Raw genomic sequence first — 14,557 nt, 5'->3', positions numbered from 1 at the left:
GCCTGTATTTGAATATTTTCTACTGATTTTAAAGTATGACTTTATGCAAGTTACTTAACATCTTTGTTTCTTATTTCCTTATTTGTAAAATTGTCAATAATAATGATACTTATTCCATAGGGCTGTTATGAGGCTTAAATGGGTTAACATATTTAAAATACTTAGAAAAGTGTCTGGCACATAAAAAGTGTCAACCATTTTGTGAAAATGTTATTTTTGTTCTACTTCCTCCAATTACTTTTCCTAATAATCTTTTTATATCAATTATATTTTGATTATATTTAATTTTATAATGAAGTATTATAAATGGCTTGTGAGTAGTGTTTTACTAAACACTATTTTAAAGAACTAAATAATTTTTAGTTGAACGTAGGTATTGTAACTTATGTAACCTTTTTCTGCTTGCTGGATGGATAGATTGTCTCCTGTCCCGTGTTGCAATATATAATGAATCAATATACCTCTTTTCCAATAAAATAATTTTATACTTGAATTAATCTCGAAATATAATTCCTGAGTTTAAGAGTAAGAATATTTTCAGATTTTAATTAATTAATTAATTTATTTATTTATTTATTTATTCAAGTCAAACAGTATCCAGTTTTATTAAAGATACTTTCCATAAACAATCATGATATTTCAGGCAGGACATGGGCAAACAATCCTTAACAGTATACAACTTTTAAACTCCCTTCTTCAGTGGACTACCAAAAATCAGAAAGCCACTATAAAACCCAAAAGAAGTCTCCATTTGATTCTCTGAACAGGAGAAGTTTAGAGTGAGGGCTGACATTTCACATTTAGCATGTTGTTTATAACTTTTCACAAGTTGACCCTGACTCTTAGGAAGTGAAATAAAAATGACAGAATTCATGTGAAGATCCATAATCTAGAAACAGAACCACTGATCTTTTGAGGGGCACCATCTCAGTGGCATCACCGGAAAGTCCAGATTGCCTGACACACTGGTAACGAATTATTGGAGGTCAGGTCCCAATAGGTGTCTGGGTTTAAAGGAGTTAAGTCTTTGCTGAAGGTGGAAAGGGAGAAGAGGCCATGAAAATAATTTGATTTTCCATACCACAAGGCATTTGTGCCAAGGTGGCTACGCGTGGTCAAAGTCAGGTAGAAGGGAATCCCTTCTCCTGGGAGCCAAGAAAAGTCTCTCAAAGCTAGAGGGGAAAGGGATTTTCTCTCATATTAATCCAGCTTCAGAAACATTCTATTAGTGACATTTGCCCCTCCCCTGAAAAACAGTAAAGTGTTCTGTGTGCTAACGTAGTTTATTAGTCAGTTCTTACACTGCTTTTAACAAGTACTCCAGACTGGATAATTTATAAAGGAAAGAGGTTTAGCTGATTCACAGTTCCACATGACTGGGGAGGCCTCAGGAAACTTACAATCATGGCGGAAGGCAAAGGAGAAGCAGGCACCTTCTTCACAGGGTGGCAGGACGGATTGAGTGCAAGCAGGGGAAATTCCAGACCCTTATAAAACCATTATCCCTACTGAGACTCACTCACTATTAGGTGAACAGCATGGAAGAAACCGCCCCCATGATACAATTACCTCTACCTGGTCCTGCCCTTGACACATGGGGATCATGGGGACTAGAATTCAAGATGAGATTTTGGATAGGGACACAGCCAAACCATATCACATAACTTAACAAAAAAGTAAAACAAAATACTGTGTTTTAATAAAACTTGATAAAAAATAGTATTTCAACCTGTATGGTCATCAGAAGTACACAGTTATCAAAAATGCACATCTCCAGCACCTTCAGCTTTCTGTACTTGGTCTGTGTTGGCATCTCCATGTTCTGCAGGGTTATCCCCTTCCTTGCCAGTGTCAGCTTTTCCATTTTTCCCTTTAGGTGGCTCCTCTCCTTTCTTTGCCGGAGTCTTTTTAGGCTTGGGCTCTGGCTTTGGAGGAGCAGGTTTAGCAGACAGCTTTGTGGCTCTTCTCTGTGATTCTTCCTTCGTCGTGGTTTTATCTCCCTTCAGCATCCCCTTCAGCCTTTTTCTTGGACATGATGGCACTGGTGGGGAGATGTAGGGGTTCGACGTGGGGGTGCAGCTGCATAGTGGGCTTTGGTTAGTCTGGGGGGTGTTTTCACCTCTTCTTCTTCCTGCTGCTCTGTTTATTCATTTATTTTTAATATTTTATGATTATAATTTTTAGGCTAGTCAGGTGAAGTGGTGCGGTGAAGAGGGATTTTTTTTAAATGTTTCATTTTCTAAAATGTAGTGGCACTTTATATTGCCACTCACTATATCTGATCATAGAAATTTAGATGAGACCGCAATAACACAATGCGATATGGTTCAACTGATTTATTTTATTAGGAAAATAAGGAAAATTTATTTTATAAATATCTACCTGTTCTGGATGTGATCTGTTCCAAAGAATGGGGGCCTGGTCAAGAACGCAGTACATGAAACGTCTAATTAAACTTAAGCGCATTAAGGTTAAATACCGAACATCACTTTTCTAACACGGGGCTCAAAGTTTCTGATGCTCTTAATTCCTATTAACTCTTATCTTAGTTTAACGATTTTCCAATATTGTTTTAAAGATTTGCAATTGTGCATTTGGGGACTGTCCCATAGCTCTCCTTATTTCAAAATCTGCTTAGTGGTTACTGTTTCCATGCAATTTTATTGCAGATTTCACTTCTTCATTCACTCAACAAATATTTCTTGAACTTCGCTGGTTCCTAGTGTGTATAGAATTGGTTCCTTCCAGTGGGTTCTTGATCTTGCTGACTTCAAGAATGAAGCCTCAGACCCTTGCGGTGAATGTTACAGTTCTTAAAGATGATGTGTCCAGAGTTTGTTCCTTCAGATGTTCAGATGTGTCTGGATTTTCTTCCTTCCGGTGGGTTCGTGATCTTGCTGACTTTAGGACTGAAGCTGCAGACCTTTGCAGTGAGTGTTACAGCTCTTAAAGGTGATGTGGACCCAAAGAGTGAGCAGCAACAAGATTTATTGTGAAGAGCAAAAGAACATAGCTTCCACAACTGGAAGGGGACCCCAGAGGGTTGCCACTGCTGGCTAGGGTGGCCAGCTTTTATTCCCTTGTTTGCCCCCACCCATATCCCTCTGAGCTGTTCATTTTACTGAGCGCTGATTGGTCCATTTTACAGAGTGCTGACTGGTGCATTTTTACAGAGAGCTGATTGGTGTGTTTACAGAGTGCTGATTAGTGCATTTATAATCCTTTAGCTAGACTCAGAGTGCTGATTGGTGCGTTTTTACAGAGTGCTGATTGGTGCATTAACAATCCTTTAGCTAGACACTGAAGGTCTCCAAGTCCCCACCCAAACCAGAAGCCCAGCTGACTTCACCTCTCACTAGGTTCTAGGCATACAGAGCTGAATAAGTAACAGTCCATGTCCTCAAAGAACTCTCCATGGGAGAGGGAGGTGATCCATAGAGGGCTCTCTGTAGTAGGTGATGTGAGATTTGAGAGCTAAGAAATTGTCCAGTTAAAAAGGGTGCAATGAAAGACACTTCAAAAAGCAGAGATAGAATGCTATAACTTCATGTCTTGCACTGAAAAATTTGTTTCTATTTTCCTCAAACATTTTCTTTTAAAAACTAAATACCATTTGCTAATTCTGCCAAAATGGTGTTAGCATACATTATAGGTTATGCTCTGAGGCTTTGGGGGGTTGTGTGATAACAGATACTTTTATGCTTAATTCCTCCCATTGGCAAGATTGATTTTCTAAAGTGAAATCAGGGCAAGAAGGTGATTATTAGTAATATCTTCTGGTATTGAAATTTCCTCTGGATTCTGAATTTCCAAACCTTCTCCAAGTGTAAGCAGTTGGGGAGGGTCTCTAGGCACGACAGTCCCCTGCATTACAGCCTGTTTTTCTTCCTAGCTCTATACAAAACACGGTCACTTAGTCAACTAAAATCAACTCCTGACAAACCCGAACAACTTATAAATAAATACAAATAAACATTCCTCCTTACTATATCAAAGTCTCCATTGCCCCAAAAACTATAACTTTCTTATCATAGCATACAACCTATGTACCGACATAACTCACTATGGCTACACTACCAAAGTCCCTCCTCCGCATTTAATAAGTCACCTCCTCCCCTCTCCATCACCCCATAAAAACCTTCTATCTGGGAGGTGGAGCTTGCAGTGAGCTGAGATCCGGCCACTGCACTCCAGCCTGGGCGACAGAGCAAGACTCCGTCTCCAAAAAAAAAAAAAAAAAAAAAAAAAAAAAAAAAAAAAAAAACCTTCTATCAGTTCCCCTCATTAAAACAGTACTTTAAAAATGCTACCACTACTCTCCTTACTTATAACAAATAAAACTCTTATTAATCAAAACCAACATTCTCATAAACATTTTTAATTACTCATCAAACAAATCCCCAGTTTTTCAAATTACACAGCTGTTATGAATTTCCCCTCCATTTCCCTACCTCCCTAAGTCCTGTGTATCTTTAAATGGCTTACATAATACAATGTATTGTATTATAATACAACACACGATCTTTATCTTGAGTTTGGAAATTGGTTCTAATTATAACATTTTCTATCATTGTAATCTAGGATGAGCAACATGTCACTCTTGACCATTAGTACAATCTAAGATTGGCGGTTTTAGAAAATAAAAATATGATACAGAACACCTAGTTAAATTTGAATCCCAGATTTAAAAAAGAATAATTTTTAGTGTGAGTGTATACCCAGCAATAATTAGGACATATTTATGCTGAAAAAAAAGTATTCACTGATAATCAGAAATTCAAATGGAACTGGTCGCCCTGTATTACACTGGCCACTCGAATCCAATTCTTAGACAGAACTCAAGCCACCCATACCATGGCTTCTTACTCCTTTTTTTACCTTCCAAGAGCTAAGTGTTCAACAGAAAAGAGCTCCTCCTGAGTGGAAACGAGCACTGGACCCATCTAAATAGTAACATGGAGAGGAGGAGGAGTAGTGACAAAATACAAAAGAAAGTATTTCTTGAGAAAGAAAAAGCTTCCCCACTTCATTCCTCCTCCAGAAACTCCACCTTTCTGCAAACTGTTTTTGAGCACTGAGAAGTGGCTCAGAGACGAGTCCTATCATCAAAGACACATTTCCCCAGATTCTTTTACCTGTTACCACTGCAAAATAAACCAGAACAGACATAGAAGTGAAATGAAAGGAAAAATACCTCCTTAGATTGCCTCATTGCTAAGAAAGTGAAAAATAACAACCTGAATATTCCCCAACGAAGTGCTCTGCTAAAGTGCGACATCTGGGATTTACATGAGTTAAGATGTAGGTAGGCAGTGTGTAGAAGGCCCCTGATATATTCAGCTTGACCTCTTACAGGGTGTAATTGCAGAGTGAAGTGGTAATTGCAACTATAAAGAGTCTTTGCCGGTGACAAGTTCCAGAGTGGCCTAAATCATAGAGGTGGAACTATGTGCCAAGCACCAAGGGAACAAAGTCAGACAGGAATCAAAGCATGGCATTATGTACCTGGGCAGTGGGTGGGGCTACATGGCAGGAGAGTTTTCACTTGTGCATGACCTAACTTTGGGGTACAGATGGCCTTTACGTTTCTAAAGATATTTAAGCACAGAAAGAAGAAAGCCTGTATTCACCTATCACCCTGAGCAAAGATTTAGCAGCTGAAACCACAGGTGTTTTTACTCAAAAGAACATGAGGGAAAGACTTAGTCGGTTCAATGCTTCATTTCTTCCTCATAAAAGTCTCTAGTCAAGGACATCCCCAGACCTTTATAGATTTTATACAACATTCAGTGTTTAAAAGAAATTTTTCCACTGCTTCTTTCTATTCTTAGATATTTATACTTAACCCAATTAAGCCTAACAATTATAAGTACACTATACACTGTACAATATGTATCTTCAATGTGGGCTTGTAAATACTTGAACATTTTTATTAACAAAATACTAGAGTCTTTTATTTACTGTAGCTAAATAATTGTATGCACTACTCTCTCATTTCTTGTGCAAAGAAAATCAACTATACAAAGACTGAAAAAAATTATACAGTACACCGCCTTTTCGAGTCTAAGAGAGGAAACTAAATTAAAAGCTCAAAATAGAGAATCATAATGGAAAAGGACTTGTAATATGTAGTACTGTCATTAAATACTCATCTAAATGATTTATATATATATTATAATTGTGTATCAATATTTTCAAAATAAATTTTTTTTTACTAAATTACAGTAATAATAGACAGGAAGCAGTGAAAGGGGTAGGAAGAACTATAAAAAGGAATGGATGAGAAAAGACATCTTAGTTTTGCCGTTAACAAAATATACAAGTAAAACTATAATTTTGAAAATTTACAATTGTATACCTTCCATATTCCTGAAAGTTGAATAAAAACTGTACCATGCAGAAAAACACAGAAGAGGAAGAATAAAAAGAAAGATGTTCACAGTCTCAAGGGGCATTTATAAAATGTATTCTTACTCTTAAAAAAAATCTTTGTACTTGTCTCAATATTCAAACTAAGTATGCTACATTCTATAAAGCTAAAATGTAATACTAAGACTTTAAACAAAGTAAAGTTAACCATTAGGAAATTTAAAATAGTTTCTGAAATAATTGGTAAAAACGGAGCTCAAAGCTAGTGTTATGAGCCTTGACGCATCTTTTGTGAATGTCATTTCCATTCAAGCGACTGTCAAAACTTATGGAATTAGTAATGGTCAGATATAAGAGAAACGTGCAATAATCAACTACATTTCAAACCAGTGGCAACCATTAGAATCCCAGTACTTCGGGAGGCCGAGGCGGGCGGATCACTAGGTCAGGAGATCGAGACCATCCTGGCTGTCATGGTGAAACCCTATCTCTACTAAAAATACAAAAAATTAGCCATGCTTGGTGGCGGGCGCCTGTAGTCCCAGCTACTCGGGAGGCTGAGGCAGGAGAATGGCGTGAACCCGGGAGGCGGAGCTTGCAGTGAGCCGAGATTCTGCCACTGCATTCCAGCCTGGGTGACAGAGCGAGACTCGGTCTCAAAAAAAAAAAAAAAAAAAAAAAAAAAAAAGACATAATGGGAAGCATTGTTTATACTCGGTAGCAACCGAAACACTTATGTATTATTTAAAATAACCCTAACTTTCTAGGTAAGGCCTATAGGGATACCTTGATAATATTTGATAATATTTTACTGAGAGAAATGAAATGTTTAGCTACATGGAGAGCTATACTATGTTTCTGAATACAAAGCCTGAATAATGTAAAGAGAACTTTTCTTTCCCAATTAATGTGTAGGCTTCTAATGGGACAAAATGCTCTTAGAAAACACTTGACCTCCCTATATACCTTACTGCTCATATAATTTTGATTCTACCTATGTTTCTACTATCAAATAGAATTTTTAAGAATTTTCTGGCAGGGTGCAGTGGCTCTTGCCTGTAATCCCAGCACTTTGGGAGGCCGAGGCGGGTGGATCACGCGGTCAGGAGATCCAGACCATCCTGGCTAACATGGTGAAACCCCGTGTCTACTAAAAATACAGAAAAATTAGCCGGGCATGGTGGCGGGCGCCTGTAGTCTCAGCTACTCCGGAGGCTGAGGGAGGAGAATGGCGTGAACCCGGGAGGCGGAGCTTGCAGTGATCTGAGATTGTGCCACTGCACTCCAGCCTGGGCGACAGAGCAAGGCTCTGTCTCAATAATAATAATAATAATAATAATAATAATAATTTTCTGTGAACATATCTTGAGTAATATTACTGAATCATTAAGCGACAATTGTTCAATTATGTTTTGGAATACCATATGCCAGATTAAAACGTGTGTGTGGGGGGGTGTGTGTGTGTGTAAGGGGGTGGGCGCAAAAACCCTTGATGTTCTCTACTAGAAAACAACGGAGAAAGATTTGGAATTTCTGATGAGGGATAGTTTGCTCAGAAGACAATTCCTTTTATTGCTTGTCCACATTGCTTAAAATCTTGAAAAGCTTTTTGGGCAGATACCTGGACACTACAACCTAAGCCTCTTTGCTTGGGATTCACTAATGGAATAAAACTCATCTTATTATTTTGTGATGCAATACAGAGTTCTGTTAGTTTGCTTTGTATCTCCTATTGTCACATGGTTAATTACTATTTTAGATGTTTGTGTAGGTTTTTCTAATGTGTTTTCTCCAATGCATTCTAACCTTTTTGAGGCAGGAATCGTATCTCATTCACTGCTGTATTCATAGTTTCTGACAAAGAGGCTGAATGAATTACTCCTGGTAACTCAAGAATATTTATTAAATCAATGAATGAGTGAATGAATAAGTGAATAAATAAGTAATGAAGAGAAGGGCTATCTTATAGGTGGTATGAAAAAAATTTGCTCTTTGGGGAAAAAAAAACCTCTAAAAAATCACATTATTTCCTTAAACAACATAGATTTGTAATCTAGGTACACAGAAAGGGTGGATAGAATGCCACCTGACTTTGATAATACATTTCATATAGTCTGTCTATAATTACTGACTACCTGTTTTTCAAGAAACTTACTCTGGGGAGACCCGAAGGCACTTTCTTCTACACGCCTCAGGATCAGCCGAAACTAAGGAGGAAAAAGAAGATATCACTGAATCACTGAACTGCCTGTCTACAGACACTTACCACACATATTAGGATTTCCTGGAAGGGAAAATTAACAGTTGTTTGAACTTTAACTTAATGATCACTGAGACAGAAACCCTCACCTGTAACACTTGTCACAGAGACGCTTTGTTCTTGAGCAACTCTATATACCAAGGAAGCTCCAGTGAAGAGGGAACAGTGTGAGGAACCACATCCCTATCTCTTCAATTTTGTGCCTTTGAGTAATCTGCTCTCCCCATTAAGTGTGGCAGTAACCTGTCGAGGAAGCTTCCCTATCTCCTCCTAGGTTATCCAGCTGGGACCCTATAAATTAGGATGACAAAAATACATTAACAAGAGAAAAAAGGAAGTTTGTGTATATGTGCATTGTACAGATACATAGGAGTACTCAGAAGTAAGAAATTCTACAAAAAGTAAAAAAATCAGCCAGGCATGGTGGTGCACACCTGTAGTCCCAGATACTTGGGAGGCTGATTTGGGAGGATTGCTTGAGCCCAGGAGATTGAGACTGCAGTGAGCCATGATCGCATCACTGCACTCCAGCCTGGAAGACAGAACATGACCCTGCCTCAAAAAATTTTAAAAAGGAAATTTCTACCCGGAAGTTTGAACTGGGCAGAGCCCACTGCAGCTCCACAAAGCCGCTGTAGCCAGGTTGCCTCTCTTGATTCCTCCTCTCTGAGCAGGGCATCTCTGAAGGAAAGGCAGCAGCCCCAGTCAGGGGCTTATGGATAAAACCCCTGTCTCCCTGGGACAGAGCACCTGGGGGAAGGGGTGGCTGTGGGCGTAACTTCAGCAGACTTAAATGTTCCTGCCTGCCAGCTCTGAAGAGAGCAGTAGATCTCCCAGCACAATGTTCGAGCTCTGCTAAGGGACAGACTGCCCCCTCAAGTGGTTCCCTGATCTCCGTGCCTCCTGACTGGGAGACACCTCCCAGCAGGGGTCAACAGACACCTCATACAGGAGAGCTCTGGTTGGCATCTGGTGGGTGCCCCTCTGGGAAGAAACAGACAGCAATCTTTGCTGTTCTGCAGCCTCTGCTGGTGATACCCAAGCAAACAGGGCCTGCAGTGGACCTCCAGCAAACTCTAGCAGACCTGCAGCAGAAGGGCCTGACTGTTTGAAGAAAAACTGACCAACAGAAAGGAATAGTATCAACATCAACAAAAAGGACATCCACTCAGAAATCGCATCTGAAGGTCACCAGTATCAAAGATCAAAGGCAGATAAATCCACAAAGATGAGAAAAAAACAGGGCAAAAAGGCTGAACATTCCAAAACCAGAATGCCTCTTCTGCTTCAAAGGATCACAACTAGTCAGCAAGGGAACAAAACTGGACAGAGAATGAGTTTGACGAATTGACAGAAGTAGGCTTCAGAAGGTGGGTAATAACAAACTCCTTCAAGCTAAAGGAGCATGTTCTAACCCAATGCAAGGAAGCTAAGAACCCTGAAAAAAGGTTAGAGGAATTGCTAACTAGAATAACCAGTTTAGAGAAGAACATAAATGACCTGATGGAGCTGAAAACCACAGCATGAGAACTTCATGAAGCACACACAAGTATCAATAGCTGAATCAATCAAGTGGAAGAAAGGAGATCAGAGATTGAAGATCAACTTAATGAAATAAAGTGTGAAGACAAGATTAGAGAAAAAAGAATGAAAAGGAATGAAAAAAGTCTCCAAGAAATTTGGTACTATGTGAAAAGACCAAGTTTATGTTTGATTGGTGTTCCTGAAAGTGACGGGGAAAATGGAACCAAGTTAGAAAACACTCTTCAGGATATTATCCAGGAAAAATTCCCCAACCTATCAAGACAGGCCAACATTCAAATTCAGAAAATGCAGAGAACACCAAAAAGATATTCCTCGAGAAGAGCAACCCCAAGACACATAATTGTCAGATTCACCAGAGTTGAAATGAAGGAAAAATGTTAAGGACAGCAAGAGAGAAAGATCGGGTTACCCACAAAGGGAAGCCCGTCAGACTAACAGCAGATCTCTCTGCAGAAACCCTATAGGCCAGAAGAGAGTGGGGGCCAATATTCAACATTCTTAAAGAAAAGAATTTTCAACCGAGAATTTCATATCCAGCCAAACTAAACTTCATAAGTGAAGGGGAAATAAAATCCTTTACAGACAAGCAAATGCTGAGAGATTTTGTCACCACCAGGCCTGCCTTACAAGAGCTCCTGAGGGAAGCACTAAATATGGAAAGGAAAAACCAGTACCAGCCACTGCAAAAACACACATAGGCTCAAAATAAAAGGATGAAGGAATATTTACCAAGCAAATGCAAGGGAAAAAAAAAAAAAAAAAAGCAGGGTTGCAATCCTAGTCTCTGATAAAACAGACTTTAAACCAAAAAAGATCAAAAAAGACAAAGAAGGGTAATACATAATGGTAAAGGGATTAATGCAACAAGAAGAGCTAACTATCCTAAATATATAAACACTCAATACAGGAGCACCCAGATTCATAAAGCAAGTTCTTAGAGACCTACAAAGTGACTTAGACTCCCACACAGTTATAGTTAGAGAATTTATTACCCCACTGTCAATGTTAGACAGATCAATGAGACAGAAAAGTAACAAGGATATTCAGGACTTGAACTCAGCTCTGGAAATTTCTGAACCCCTACCCACCAAAGGGGTGGTTAGAATTTGGGGTTGACATACCTAACTTATTAGGGGAAAGAGGAGATGAAAGAGCACATATGAAAAAGCAAGTGAGTGTTTGGGCTCTTAAGAAATTAGATGGGAAATGCATTAGTTTGTGACAATGTCTGTCTGGATGTGGTGTCCAAGAAGATTAAAGTTGCCCCCAGGGAAGGGATTTATGACAACTTAGTTCTTTTTAGTTCTTTTGGGAAGCTGGGCTTTTAAAGAGATAATAGATTTCAGGAACTCAAAATAATTCTTATGCCAAATTGGCATATTTTGGGGTAGCATATCCTATCGTCTTCACTTCTAATCAAAAGAATACAACAAACATGATGAATGTCATGCCCACGATTATGAAACATTATATAAGACTCTTTTTGCTAATTCTGGTTCTCACTCTTTCTAGCCTTGAAAAAGCACATGACTTGTGAGCTGCCTATGGGGGTGGTCACTGGGCAAGGAACTACAGATGACCTTTTGTGACCAGGCAGCCCCTGGCAGACAGCTAGCAAGAAATGGAAGCTATATGATCAATAGTGGCAAGGGAATGAATACTGCCAATAACTTGAGGAAGCTTCAAAGCTGATTCTCTCCCAGTTGAGCCCCTAGATGAGAATGTAGCCTGCTGACACCTTGACTGCAGTCTTAAGACCCAAAGCAGATAACTCAGCTAAGCCATGTCTGGACTCCTAACCCATATAAGCCATTTGATTAAAATGTATGTAATTTTTAGCCACTGAGTTTCTGGTAACCTGTTACATAGCACAGAAAACTAATGCAGACAGATTGGTTAATTTAATTATTTAAAGATATTTAACTGAGGCTTCTGAGCAAGACTGAATAAGCCAGCTATGTTTGTGTGTTTTAAAAGCAGCCATTATCAAATTTGACACAATTAAGTGAACATTCAAAAGCACGCACTCAATGAAGAAGATTTAATGACATTGAGAAATGCTCACTATATTGATAAGTTACAGTGAAGCTTTATAAAACCAAAAGTAGCTGTAAGAATATTCAGTAAGATGGGAGGCTGAGGCAGGAGAATGGCGTGAACCCGGGAGGCAGAGCTTGCAGTGAGCTGAGATCCAGCCACTGCACTCCAGTCTGGGTGACAGAGCGAGACTCCGTCTCAAAAAAAAAAAAAAAAAAAAAAAAAGAATATTCAGTAAGATATTAACTGTTATATCTGGACCAAAGGCTTATAGAAGATGTTTATTTTGGTTTCACCTTCAGAAAACTATTTTATATAGACAGAAAAATGTCTTGTCCTTTCTTACATTTTGGTTATACAGCAAAATCTGCATGTGGTTAGTGAGAGAGTCACGTCACAATCTCCTCTGGAGAGGTAGAGCTAGATTTGAAACCACCTTTGCAAAAATTATAACTGAGGTAACTATTACAGAGAATCAGATCTGACCTAACCGATTCCATCTTGCTTCTAACCTTCCAGCTGTCCTTGTTCATTCCTGGGTGTAGACCTAACTAACTTTCAGGGGAACTTACTTTATAGGGTAGCTTTGAAATAAAGACTGTAACAGCCCTTTCCACAAATAAACCCCTTCCTTCCTGGGGACTAGACTGCCTTTGCAGGACTAACAAATTGGCTATAAGATTAGAAATTATGGTTTAGGAGTCATGCAGCTAGAGGCTACAAGATTCTCATCTCGTCTTGTGGCTTCCACTCAGGGAACTGACTCAGTGCAAGAGGAGAGCTTCAACTCCCTGTGATTTCATCTCTGACCCGACCAATCAGCACTCCCCATTTTCTGACCCCCTACCCACCAAATTATCCTTAAAAAATCCTATTCCTGCATTTTCGGGGAGACTGATTTGAGTAATAATAAAATACTGGTCTACCATACAGCTGGCTCTGCATGTATTAAAATCTTTATCGCAATCCTCCTGTCTTGATCAATCAGCTCTGTCTAGGCAGCAGGCAATGAGAACCCACTGGGTAGTTACGGATTGATGTGCTGGATAAGCTCAGAACCTGACTACTTGGTTGAGAAACCCTGTTCTGCTACCTACAGGCACTGTGACATTGGCAAGTTTTAACTGCTAATGTTTGAATTTTGTGCATCTAAAAAATCAGGATACTATCATAATACGCTTGCATTATATGGTTATTAAAAATATCAACAAGTTAATATAGTGCTTCTAAGAGTGCCTGACAAATAATAATCTACTGATAAATGTTCTCATTCCTTTTACAAAATTAAATAATTAAGAAGGGCAGACAAGAATGCCACTCTTCTTCCAACCCAATTCTCTCACTTCTCAGTATAAAAACTTAGAGCTGGTAAATTTCTTGTATGTACCTATATATACACACATATATATATACACACACACATATATATACATAAACTCCACATGTGAGTCAAATGATGTAGGACATATGAAAGTAGTAGAGATTGTCATTCTTCATCTTTTGACATTTATTTGACATTTATTTTCTATTATATTTTTTCTTAATATAATATGATAATAAAACTTCAGAGCTGGGAGAACGTTGGACATCATCTAGTCTATTCTCTGTGCTTTTCTATTTCTATTTTGCAAGTATGACTGGTGACAAACTGTGGGAATGTTAACACTGAAGCAATCAGAGAGATCATAAAATCCAGGAATTAATTATCTTTTTATTCTCTTACTCTTTCACATGCTCTGTCTCTCTCTCTCTTTATCTCTCTCTCTCTTCCTCTCTCCTTCTCTCTTCTTCTGTCTCCCTCCCTCCTCTTTCCCTTCACATATACACACAGTGAATATTTATGCACGTGTTTGTTTTCCATTTCTTTAGTTACAAGCTTACTTATCAGCAGTGTCAAAGCATTTTCTTTCTTGGCTTCTTCCTGAAGGAAATGTTTATTATGAATTTTTAAAATCCACAACCAAAATAGGATTTCTTAAAAGAAGTGCTGACAGAAACTTATTTATTCTCTTGAGAATGCAACTCTGTGCATAATAAACATTTAGTAAATTGTTAAACAGCATATGATGAAATGTTAACATAAATAAAAGAGAGTACTTAAATGAATTTTCATGCCTTTTGTTTTCCCCTTGCTGAGCTACAGAACCATTTCAATAAATAAAAAGAAAATAGTGGTAGAAGTGAGAACAGAACTCACATAAAAAAAGTCTGAGTCCATCCCCCACTCCGGTTCTTTCTTTTTCTTCATGCTTTTTTGTTTGTAAGAGCTTGTTTTCTTCAGTGAACACTAATAGCAACCACCACTATAACCACAAGAACAACATGAACAAAAGGTAGTTCCCAAAG

At 38.6% G+C, this 14,557-nt stretch overlaps 1 pseudogene; it reads right to left on the bottom strand.

The window, feature by feature from the left end:
- Positions 1 to 1,757: 1,757 nt before the first annotated feature.
- The window catches only part of LOC141408932 (non-histone chromosomal protein HMG-17 pseudogene), a 119,012-nt pseudogene continuing 106,212 nt past the window's right edge, over positions 1,758 to 14,557 (bottom strand).

This window comes from Macaca fascicularis, chromosome 17 (genome assembly GCF_037993035.2).
Source record: "Macaca fascicularis isolate 582-1 chromosome 17, T2T-MFA8v1.1".
Lineage (NCBI taxonomy): Eukaryota > Metazoa > Chordata > Mammalia > Primates > Cercopithecidae > Macaca > Macaca fascicularis.
The sequence above is the reverse complement of the archived record's forward strand: the minus strand, read 5'-3'. Positions and strand labels throughout refer to the sequence as shown.